The following is a 12,273-nucleotide window of genomic DNA, read 5'->3' on the forward strand; positions in this document are numbered from 1 at the left end:
TTATGACAGTACCATACTGTTTTGATGACTATAACTTTATATATAGCTTGAAATCAGAAAGTATGTTGTCTCTTGCCTGGTTCTTCTTAGGATTCCTTTGGCTATTCAGGGTCATTTCATTTGTGGTTCTATGTAAATTTTTAGTATTCTTTTCTTTCTATTTCTGTAAAGAATATCATTGGAATCTGATAAAGCTTGCCTTGAATCTCCAGATGGCTTTTGGTCCTATTAACATTTTAACAATATCAATTCCTCTAATCCAGGAACACAGGATACCTTTCCATTTATTTTTATCTTCAGCTTTTGCATCAATGTCTTACTGTTTTCAGAGTAGAAATTTTTCACCCCTTTAGTTGAATTTATTCCTAAACATTTTATTGTTTTTGATGCTGTTAGAGATGAAATTGATTACTTTTTCAGAAAATTCATTGCTAGTGAATGGAAACACTACTGATTTTTGTATCTACAACTTGATGGAATTCATTGACTAGATCTAACAGCTTTCTAGTTGATTCTAAATGATTTTCTATTTATAAAATCATGTCATCTGCAAACAGAAAAAGTTTTGCTTCTTCCTTTCCAATTCTGACAACTTTTATTTCTTTTTCTTGCCTAATTGTTCTAGTTAGGACTTCTAGTACTATGTTAAGTAAGAGTAGGTGAGAGGGGGCACACTTCACTTGTCTTGCTCCTGTTCTTAGAGGGAAAGCTTTCAACATTTTACCACTGAGTATAATGAAGCTATGGGCTTGTTATGTACACCCTTTATTATATTGAGGCATGTTCTCCTCTAGAGCTGGTAAAGCTCTTTGTTTGCTCTTTTAACTCAGCCAAACTGCCCCCTAACTACCCTAGCCAAACATGGGTACTGGCTTTGTTCTACAAACCATGAACCCTGCTCACTTCTCTCATCTTGTGGCACTTGGTCACACAGCTTCCAGGAATTCTGGTCAGATAGTGTGAAAGACACCCTAGCTGGTGGAGCTACCTTGCCTGGGTGGAAGAGGGAAGGGCCACTCCAGGCTACTCTCAATTTCCCAAACAGGCTCTCCAGTTGGCAGGGGCTGAGAGTTAGTCTTGGCTTAAGCTTTGAATTAATTGCCCTGTTTGTGCATCTCATGGCAAATCTTCACACCTAGTACTGGCTTTGCCCTTGGCAAAGAGCTCTGGCTCCCCACCTCTTAGCTCAAAGGCCATGGGGCCACGCTGCTTCCAGAAGTTGCCAGTCCTTCCAGTCTGATTGGGGCCAGAAGACACTTTCCACAGTATGTGGGGCTGGGATTCAGCTTCTTGCCTGGACACAGGCAAACCTCCAGGGCAGGCAAACCTTTCTTGATTGAGGATCCAAACCCGGCACGTCTGTACTCAGCTGACTTCCCTGGTTGGAGTGAGCTCCCAACTCAGTTCTATAGATGAACAAAGCTGCTGGTTGGATTATAACTTGGGCACTGCAGGTATGATCCATGTACTATTTCTTGCAAGCCCCTCCTGTCTTCCCTGTCACAGTCAGATTCCCTGCAGATACCCTTGCAATTCCTGTGGTGCAAGATCAGAGTAGGGACCGCTGCAAAGCAAGCCACAATGCTGGTTTTTCGTTGTATTCCCTGGGTTCTCTTTTTGAATTGAATTTGAGACACTAAAGGCTCAAGAAACATCTCTCTGCATGATGCTCTGCTGGCCTGGGAGAGGAACAATGAGGTCAACATGTAGCCGCTTCTCTTACCCATCTAATCATCCTGTCTTGTTCTGCGTGACGCAAGGTGCTTTAGACTCACCCCTGGTGTTCTTGGATTCTTTCAGTGATGTCTTGTTTTTGAATAGTTGTTAGTTGTCCTTCTTGTGAGGGGGAGCAAAGTCAGGAACAACAACACTGCCATCTTGGTGATGTCATTCCTCTAATAGTTTTTCAATTATTTTCTGTATGTATTTATACATAGAAACTATGTATCTTAGTCTTCGAGAATGGTTTCAATGTTAAAAAATGAGCATACCAGATGCAAAAATAGACTTTTACTTATCAAAGACCTATTTTGGTAACTTCAAATGTTGCTTGCTCATTTTACTACATCTTTCATTTCTTCAAAGTGTTCACATAGTAATTTATATTCCATATCTGATATTCCTCAATCAAATAATAAGGTATCTAAATTTGATTGTTTGCTTGCTTTTGCTGACTCTCACTTACAGTGTTTTATGAGCTCCTGTGGATTGACCTTAGTCAATTGGGAATGAGAGTGTCTACCCTGAGGATACTTTGCACCATGGAGAATTTGCTTTCACTTCTACTGAGAGCCAAGGGATTCTACAAGCCTGGGGTATCTTTTTTTATTTAAGATTTTATTTATTTATTTGAAAGACAGAGATCACAGGTAGGCAGAGAGGCAGGCAGAGAGAGAGGGGAGGAAGCAGGCTCCCTGCTGAGTGGAGAGCCCGAGGTGGGGCTCAATCCCAGGAACCTGGGACTATGACCTGAGCCAAAAGTAGAGGCTTTAACCCACTGAGCCACCCAGGCACCCCAAGCCTGGGGTATCTTTAGACTTTTCAGGGCCACAAACTTAATCTAGGAATCTCAGGTTCTGCTCATCTAATCACCTTTGATAGTCATAGTCTTATGAAATGTAGAGATAAACAATACACAGGTATCTCTCTCTCTCTCTCTCTCTCTCTATATATATATATATATACATATATATGTAAATTAAATATTAAATATTAAATCCTCCTTGTCCCATCTTCATTCCATTACCAATATGATGATGGTTTCTTCCAAGTTTTGATGGTGCAATCTCACAGTGACTCATTCCTTTCCAAGGGGAATCCTTTCTAACATTGTATCCTTATCATTTTACCCTTTCAGTGTCACTAAATAGCTCCAGGGATTCCTTTAATGAGAAGTTTTTGCTACACTTCATATCCCTTTTGCTTCCTTCCTGAAAACTTTTGAGACATCACGATATGAAATTCCTAAAAGAAGCCACTTAATTTCTGGAAGGGTGAGGTGGTTAACGTCCATGGGGTTACTTTTGACCACTCGGGGCTGGGAATGGATGGATAAATGTGTCTCTACCCTTAAAATGGATAGCTTAGGTGGGAGTCCTGATCTGTTAGGATTGAGTAGGATTGCCTTTTAAGAAGACAAAAAGAGCTGCTTCTCTCCTTAGTGCACGCTCACAAACAAGAATCCATGTGATCACACAGGAAGATGATCGTCACTTACAAATCAAGAGACACAGCAGAAGTAAACCTGCCTTGCCAGCACCTCCAGAACTGGGAATAATAAATTTCTGTTGTTTTAATAATCCAGTCTACGGTATTTTGTTATTGCAGCCCAAGCTAAGTAAGAACAAATGTTTTATTTATTTATTAAAAAAAAATTGTATCAAGGGTAATTCAAGTAGTGCTTGCCTTCCTCTTCTCATCACAAACTTACAATCCTGAGTCAATATCTTTTCTGTCTTGGCAAAATTTCATGCTCCTTTCTAGTATGAATCATTTTGCAACATTTGAACCGCAAGCTTTCAATGTCATGAGATATCTCCGAGAATCCCTTTAATGTAAAGTTTCCTTGCTGAGGCCACCCCCTCTAGGACATCTTCTTCCCACTTTTGTCACAATCCCTTTCCCCATTTATGTTGATTGCTTTGTCTTCACTAAGTTCCCCTGCATGTCTAGGTTAGTTAAAAGATGGCATTTCTATTTTTCAATAATTTGAATCCTCTGTCTGAAAACCCATTAGCTCTGTGACTTGGTAAATTATTTGTTCTTAATTTTTTGCATTTCAATATCTTCATTTGTAAAACAGAATAACACACATAAAAGAGTTTTTTCTTTAGGTTATCATTCTCTGGGAACTTAAATACTATGTAGGATGCTAAACATGTTAATGTAATGCCTAGGAAAAGTTAACATTTACTGTTTCCTTTTCTTTAGAGGTCTTAGTGTTTTCCATATTGTTTGGTATTTGTTTTAGGTGATTTTTTTTTTTTTAATTTTTTGGTCTTCTCCCAAAGATGACTTACATGTTTAAAAGACATTCTGCTCATACCCTTTGCCTTTCTCCCACAAGATTAAAATACACTGTTAGGGTCCGTAATCAAAGGAGTGAGACTGATACAAAGCGAAGGTCAAGCAAAGCTTTATTTCGCGCCCAGCATCGAGAATCAAACTGACCGGTCAGGGCCGTCTCTTGCAAAGAGGCGACACCTCCCAGCCTCACAGACTAACTTTTATAGAGGTAGTTTAGCCAGACTATACACAGGTGGCCAATGAGATTGCAATATGCAGAGAATACTGTACAGTCATGCTAAGTCTGCCACACACAGGAAAAAACTGCTAGGTGACACACGGGTGGCCAATTGATTTTCAATTTGCCCTAGTAGATATATGCGTGCCCCACTGATTGAATGTCTTCACCTGGCCTGACCTGCCCTTGTATCTAGGCTTTGCAAGTAAGTTCCTCTGGGAGGGGCGGGGTCAATCTAAGTTCACTACATAAACACAGAATGACTCCCTCTGGCCAACCAGGCCCTTACAACACTATTCAAAAAAGTCATGACCTGGGGTGCCTGGGTGGCTCAGTCAGTTGAGTGGCTGCCTTTGGCTTAGGTTGTGATCCTGGGATTCTGGGATCAAGCCCCCTCATTGGGCTCCCTGCTCAGCAAGGGGACTGCTTCTCCCTCTCCCACTCCCCCTGCTGTGTTCCTTCTCTCACTGTGTCTCTCTCTGTCAAATAAATAAGGAAAATCTTCAAAAAAAAGTTAAAAAAAAGAGTCATGACCTGCATATGAATATGAATAGTCTCCTTTTAAATGACTTTTTAAAGGAATAATTAAAATAATAAGTGGTTAAACTGTACAAGGTACAATACTTCTTTTGACCTTTCCATTAAAGTTACAGAAATGAACCAACTCATAGAATCAAAACAAAAAAATGAATAACATCTGAAAATGATTATATTCTTGGATTTATAAAACCCTTTGCAGAACAATACATACAATAGAGAAACACCAACTTTTGAAGTTTTACCACCATTGTTTATGTAGAATAATAAATACTATCTTCCTATAACTTGTATTATTCTAACTTTTTCTCATCTATTTATAATTTATTGAGCAATTCACAAAAATGCTACTATTGACTTTATAAATCATAACTCCCTAATCAAATATTGATGAAAACTTTAATTCCCCCAAATCACACATTCTCTAGAAGTTTATTATTTGAGAAATGCTTTATTTCTTGAGTTGCAAAAGGGGGACTTGCATGTATAGGCAAACTTAAGCATATGCTAAGAAAAGGAAACCACAGATGTTTCTTCTATATAGAACTGGTGTTAAGACTGTAATGCACAGACTGCTTTGAAAGGATTGTTTTCTAACTTTCATCCAACCGTGATCATATTTGGGAAAGAAAACTAAAGTCATTGAATACACTGATAAAAAGGAAAGATAATTGAATTAAAAAGTTTTTTAATGACTATACAGCATGAGTTAGCCATTACTGACCATAAACCAGCTGCCTTCATTTTTAAGTTAATTCTATAACTTTTTTTGTGTTCTGTTTTCATAAGCATGGGCTGTAGTATATCTTCCTTGTAATAATCAGAGGTTTTCTTTTTAAATAACTATCTTCTTGGAATTGTTAACCTAAAACCTTACAGTCGATTATACATATTAATCATAGGAAACTTCAGCTATTACAGTATTTTAGGTAAGAGGTAATCACACTGTCTAAAAAGAAAGAGGTAGAAAATAGCAAGTGTTAGAAACTGTCATATATTTCTGATGTGAGTGTGAAGAAGCAAGCACTTTTGAAAACTGACATTTCCTACCAAAATTGAAAACATACACAATCCATGTCCCAAAAATTCCATCCCTAAGTGTATTCATAACAGAAATGGGCACACACTTATAAAAGAGTGAGTATTCAAGTATTCATAGCAGCATTATTTCTCACAGCCCCAAACTGGAAACCACATAGATGTTCACCCTAGTGGGATGGATTAATAGTGGAATAGCCATTCATTAGCAAAGAGAACGAGCCATCTGCCATATGAACTCTGATGGATCAACTTATAAACTCAATGCCGAGTAGAAGTCAGATAGGACAAATAATGTTAAAATGTGTATAAAACCATAGAATAGCCAAAACAAGTTTGAGAAAAAACAAAGTCAGAGGTATCACAATCCCAGATTTCAAACTCTACTATGAACCTATAATAATTAAAACAGTAGGGTACTGGCACAAAAATAGATATATAAGTTAGGGGCACCTGAGTGGCTCAGTGGGTTAAAGCCTCTGCCTTCGGCTCAGGTCATGATCTCAGGGTCCTGGGATCGAGTCCTGCATCGGGCTCTCTGCTCAGCAGGGAGCCTGCTTCCTCTTCTCTCTCTGCCTGCCTCTCCACCTGCTTGTGATCTCTCTCTGTCAAATAAATAAATAAAATATTTTTTTAAAAAAAGATATATAAGTTAATACAATAAAACAGAGAACTCATAAATAAACCCATGTTTATATGGTCAATTAAACTATGGCAAAAGATCCAGGAATATACAATGGTAAGAAGACAGTCTCTTCAGTACATGGTGTTGGGGAAACCAGACAACTACATGCAAAAGAAGAAACTGGACTCCTGTCTTACACTATGCACACAAACCTAACACACATTAAAGAGCTAACTATAGTTAGGAGTCTATTTCTTGGTTTACCTCTCTCTCTTTTTACTCCTAAGCTCATTCATTGTTTCCTAACTATAGAGAACAAACTGATGGTTACCAGAGGGGAGGTAGGTGGGAGAACGGGTTAAACAGGTGATGGGGATTAAGGAATGGATTTGTTGTGATGAGCACCAGATGTTGTATGAAAGTGTTGAATCACTAAATTATATAACTGAAACTGATACTGTACTGTATGTTAACTAAGTGGAATTTAACAAAAACTCTTAAAAAAGACTTAATTATAAGACCTGAAGCCATAAAATTCCTAAAAGAACACAACAAATTCTTAGACATAGGGTTTAGCAATCTTTTTCAGAATCTGCCTCCTCTCACAAGGAAAGTAAAAGCAAAATAAACTATTGAGACTGTATCAAACTAAAGTGATTTTGCACAGCAAAGAAAAAGAATCAGCAAAATGAAAAGGCAACCTACTTCTCTTATTACAGAAGATATTTGCAAATGATATATTCAATAAGATGTTTCTTTGTTTTCTTTTTTTTTAAAATATGGAACGCGTCATGAATTTGTGTGTCATCCTTGTGCAGGGGCCATGCTAATCTTCTCTGTGTTGTTCCGATTTTAGTATATGTGCTGCCGAAGCAAGCACTTTATTTCTAACATATATAAAGAATTCATACAATTTAACAACAAAAACAAAACCAAACAACATGAGTAAAAAAACAGGCATAGGTTCTAAATAGATCGTTCTCCAAAGAAGACATACAGATGGCCAAAAAAACATCAAAAGATGTTCAACCTCACTAATCATAGGGGAAATGAAAATCAAAACCACTGAGACTCTCTCACACCTGTCAGAATGACTAAAATAAAAATAAAATAAAATAAACCCAAGAAATTACAAGTGTTGGTGAGGATCTGGAGAAAAGAGAACCCCGGTCCACTGTTGGTAGGACTGTATATTAGTGCAGTCACTATGGAAAACAGTAAAGAGATTCCTGAAAAAATTAAAAAGATCATACAATCCAATTCTATTTCTAGGCATTTATCCAAAGAAAACAAAAACACTCATTAGAAAAGATATATACCCCTGATGTTCATTTTAACATTATTCATAATAGCTAAGATATGGAAACAATGTGTGTCTGTCGCCAGATGAATAGATGAAAAAGATACAGCATGTATATAAAATGGAATACCATTCAGCCATAAAAAGAATGAGAAAGATCTCGTTGTGACAACACATTGTGACAGCACATGTTTGTGTGACAACACAAACAATTGTGACAACACATAGGGATCCTGAGGATATTATGCAAAATGAAGTCAGTCAGACAGAGAAAGAGATACCATATGATCTCACTTAAATGTGGGATCTAAAAATCAAAACAAACAAATAAACAAATAAAAAATATGTAAATATAGAGAACAAACTGGTGGTTGCCAGAGGGCAGGATGGTGGGGAGATAAGTGAAATAGTTCAGGGGGATTAAGAGGTACAAACTTCTACTTATAAAATAGGTAAGCCATGGGGATGTAAAGTATAAGGAACCTGGTCAATAATACTATAAACTGTAATAGCTTTATATGGTGACAGATGGGTCACTTACCATGATGATCATTATGTAATGTATATAGATGTCAAACCATGATGCTATACACCTGAAATTAATACATTAATTCATGTCAACTATACTTCAATAAAAATAATTAATTAGGAAAAGAAGTCAGACACACCAAAATGTACATATCAAGGGCCTGGGTGGCTCAGTGGGTTAAGCCTCTGCCTTCAGCTCAGGGCACAATCTCAGGGTCCTGGGATTGAGCCCTACATCGGGCTCTCTACTCAGCGGGGAGCCTGTTCCCCACCCCCAGCCTGCCTCTCTACTTACTTGTGATCTCTGTCTGTAAAATAAATAAATAAATAAAATCTTAAAAATAATTTAAAAATGTACATATCATATGTTTCCATTATATAAAGTATAATGTTGAAAAAATTAATCTATACTGTTCAGAAGTCAGAATCATGGGTAGTTGGAAGTGGGTGGAGTCATGTCTGGAAAGAAGCATGAGGGTCTTGTGATGTGCCTGCTTATGAATGTGCTTCCCACAAGTTTGTCCAGTTTGTGAAAATATATTGAGCTATACACTTGCATGTGCATATATATTTCTCTATGAAAACTGTATTTCAATTAAATTTAGTGTTAAAAAATGAAATTCTGTAACAATTGTGTCTGTTCAATTTATATATTGTTTTTCATGTTAACTTTATGATAATGAACAGCTAAGTGTAATTAATAACAGCACTATCATCTTTCTGCAGAATATTTTTTTTATAGATTAACTAGTGACTCATTTGTAAAACACACAGCAAAAATCTAGTTCTTCTACAAAATGGGTTGAGTAGGGTTTTCATAGCATTGCGGTAGCAATATGATAGTTATGTCATTTATTTTTTGGATAGGCTTAACTGTATTAGCACACCTGAAAATTGCAGAATAAATATTCTATATTCCACTTTAGAAAGGCATTTTATTACACAAACATTAAAATCCACTCCTTCAGATAATAAAACAAAGGTAACTGAATTTGCAACCATTTGAGGTTTAATGTCAGAACTTTGTTCTTAAAATGAAAAGTATACGGACTCAATTATCTTTGAAAGGTCCCGAGTAGTACAGCATAACAGAGATGGAATTACAACTCAGTCTGCACAAGATATATGGCTTTTCCTCTATCATTAATTCAATCATTTTTCTTCCTATTTAGCATGAGATAAAGAAGCTGGCTTGCATTTATAGCCATTTTATTAAGGGGTGACAAAACGATCAGAAACATACCAGCCCCACATACATCTGGGAGCTCTAATGACCTGAGGTAATAGATTTATAGTTCAGAGTTCCTGTAAAATGTATGCTCACTGGATAAAAGGGCAAGTTGGATTTTCCATAGTATTTAAATTATTTTCTCTTTCATTCTCTCTTATCTTCCCTCCCTGATCTCAATGTAGTGCACCAATATGGGAATTCACAAAAATTAATCCCAGATATGGGACTGTATTGTACTATGGAAAGGTCTGAATTTTATAGTCACACAAATCTGGAATTAGTTGCTGGATCTGCCGCTTACTGTCAACTGATGACACTTAGTGGACTTGTCTGGAAAACAGGAATGACATCGATCTTATCTTGTCATACTAAAAATGAAAGGTAGGGCGCCTGGGGTGGCTCACTTGGTTAAGCACCTGCCTTCAGGTCAAGTCACGATCCCAGGGTCCTGGGATTGAGCCCCATATTGGGCTTCCTGCTCAGTGGAAAGTCTGCTTCTCCCTCTGTCTGCCACAGCCCCTGCTTGTCTTTCTGTCAAATAAATAAATAAAATCTTTTTTAAAAAAAGTAAATGTATATAAAATATCTTATGAGTTGTAGAGTATTTGGCATATAATGAGTGCTCAATAAATGACAGCTATTATTACTGTGTTAAAAGAAGGTGAAAGCAAATAAACGTTATGAAATTACTATGATCCATTCTTAAACCAAAGTTTAACGTTACTCTTTTTCGAATTGGAGAAGTATGTTTTTACTTCAAGGATATATACATTTCACCCAACCCAGGGTCCTTGGTCCAAAGCTCAAAACCATGTGGCCATGGTGGTTTCCTTTTTAGGATCCATGCCCCTGGCATAATGGCTTGGAAGGCCATCCACGAGGAAGTGGAGTCTAATTCCCCAGGGCCAGGCATCGGAGCCGACTTAGGGCATGCTTGGCCAACGAAATGCAGCAACAGAAGCAAGTGCCACACTAGGTTTGGGCTTCAAGAGGTCATGTGAGCTCACTTTGTGTCTTTGGGGAATCTGTTTTGGCCATGAGAACAACCTCAGAAGGAAGAGATACAATATAAGTAGGAGGCCGTCCAGCTAACTCTCCCAGTTGAGGTTCCAGACATGTGCAGGACCCCAAACTCATGAGCGGATCCAGCCTACCATTTTCCTGTGGCCACCCCTGACTGATCGCAAACACACGGGGGTGACCCGCACGTTAGAACTGCCCAGCAGAATTAGGAGCCAAATAAATGCTCATTATTTTAAGTCATTATTATGGGCAGTTTTTTACTCAACCATATCTACCTGCTAAAGACCATATGTTTTCTCATCAGTTCTTCAAAATTTTCTTTTAAACTAAGAGCATTAGTTGCCTTTGGAGGTTCAGTAGAGTATAGTATCCCTGTATATCATTTAATACGATCAGACATTCCTTAAGATTCTTGTGAGACATATGTATACACAAACTTACAGTTGGATTTATAAAAATGCTTTATTGACTTCAGAATCTTCTAGATTTCCTTTTCAGTATAGCCCCAGTAGATCTACAATGACAAAGCCAATACTTAGGTCCTAATTTTCAGTATGCTTTGATACACACACACACAGAGACATGATTCTCACCAAGGTGTTGAGGTAAGGAATTTATTTCAGACTTCCTGTATAATTAGGAGACATCTGATTAAAAAGATCAGCTTTAATATCAGCTTAGTATAACTGTATGAAGGAAGGTACTTTTAAACTCCTTTTTTTTTTTTTAAAGATTTTATTTATTTATTAGAGAGACAGAGAGAGAGCACAAATAGGCAGAGCAGCAGGCAGAGGAGGAGGGCTCTCCATCAAGCAGGGAGCTGAATGTGGGGCTCGATTCCAAGACCTGGAGATCACGACCTGCGCCGAAGGCAGACACCCAAACAACTGAGCCACCCAGGTGCCCCTTAAACTTCTTTTTAAATTTATTTTTATTTTATTTTATTTATTTATTTGACAGACAGAGATCACAAGTAGGCAGAGAGGCAGGCAGGGAGAGAGGGGGAAGCAGGCTCCCCGCTTAGCAGAGAGCCCAATGCAGGGTTCAATCCCAGGACCCTGGGATCATGACCTGAAACAGAAGGCAGAGGCTTTAACCCACTGAGCCACCCAGGCATCCTTCTTTTTAAATTTAAATAAGTACATACAGTGAAAATTAAATTCATCTTCCTCCCCTGACTCATTCTAAAGACAGTCTCGTTGCCAATTTCTTAGACATCCGTTCAGAGATATCAAATCTGTTTGTATACATAATGTATATGTATACACAAAATTATGTGTGTGTGCATTTGTGTGTATGTATGTATACTTGTTCCCCTCCTTGCTCCTTTGCATTTTACAGTTTATCTTAGAAATCACTTCACATCACTAAATACAGATTTTAAGACAGACCTGAAGCAAGACAAGCCGACTTGACGTACACAGTGGTTCCTGCTGCTGAGTAACTGGGAAGGGAAGCCGACTGGTGTCTAGAAGACTGTTCGTTTCCAATTTTCTATTCAACTTCTTATTTTTTTTTAAGGATTTATTTATTTATTTGAGAGAGACAGGGGGAGGCAGAGGAAAGGGAGAATCTCAAGCAGAACCCAAGGTGAGGCTTGACCTCGCAACCCTGAGATCATGATCCGAGCCAAAATCAATAGTCAGGCACTCAACCCACTGAGCGCCACAGGTGCCCCCCAATTTTTTTGATTCCTTTCATTGAAGAGAGAGATGGGGTATGAGTTCCAGGAAATTAGAGATCATTGG

The 12,273-nt window shown here is 38.0% G+C and overlaps 1 non-coding gene across 1 annotated transcript; it reads right to left on the reverse strand.

The window, feature by feature from the left end:
- Window positions 1-7,216: 7,216 nt before the first annotated feature.
- On the reverse strand, window positions 7,217-7,323 carry LOC123394482. The gene has a single exon (XR_006609257.1). It is a non-coding gene; the product is annotated as a U6 spliceosomal RNA (small nuclear RNA).
- Between the last annotated feature and the right edge of the window lie 4,950 nt (window positions 7,324-12,273).

Source organism: Mustela putorius, unplaced genomic scaffold (genome assembly GCF_011764305.1).
Source record: "Mustela putorius furo isolate JIRA1106 unplaced genomic scaffold, ASM1176430v1.1 tig00000095_pilon_pilon_pilon, whole genome shotgun sequence".
Taxonomy (NCBI): domain Eukaryota; kingdom Metazoa; phylum Chordata; class Mammalia; order Carnivora; family Mustelidae; genus Mustela; species Mustela putorius.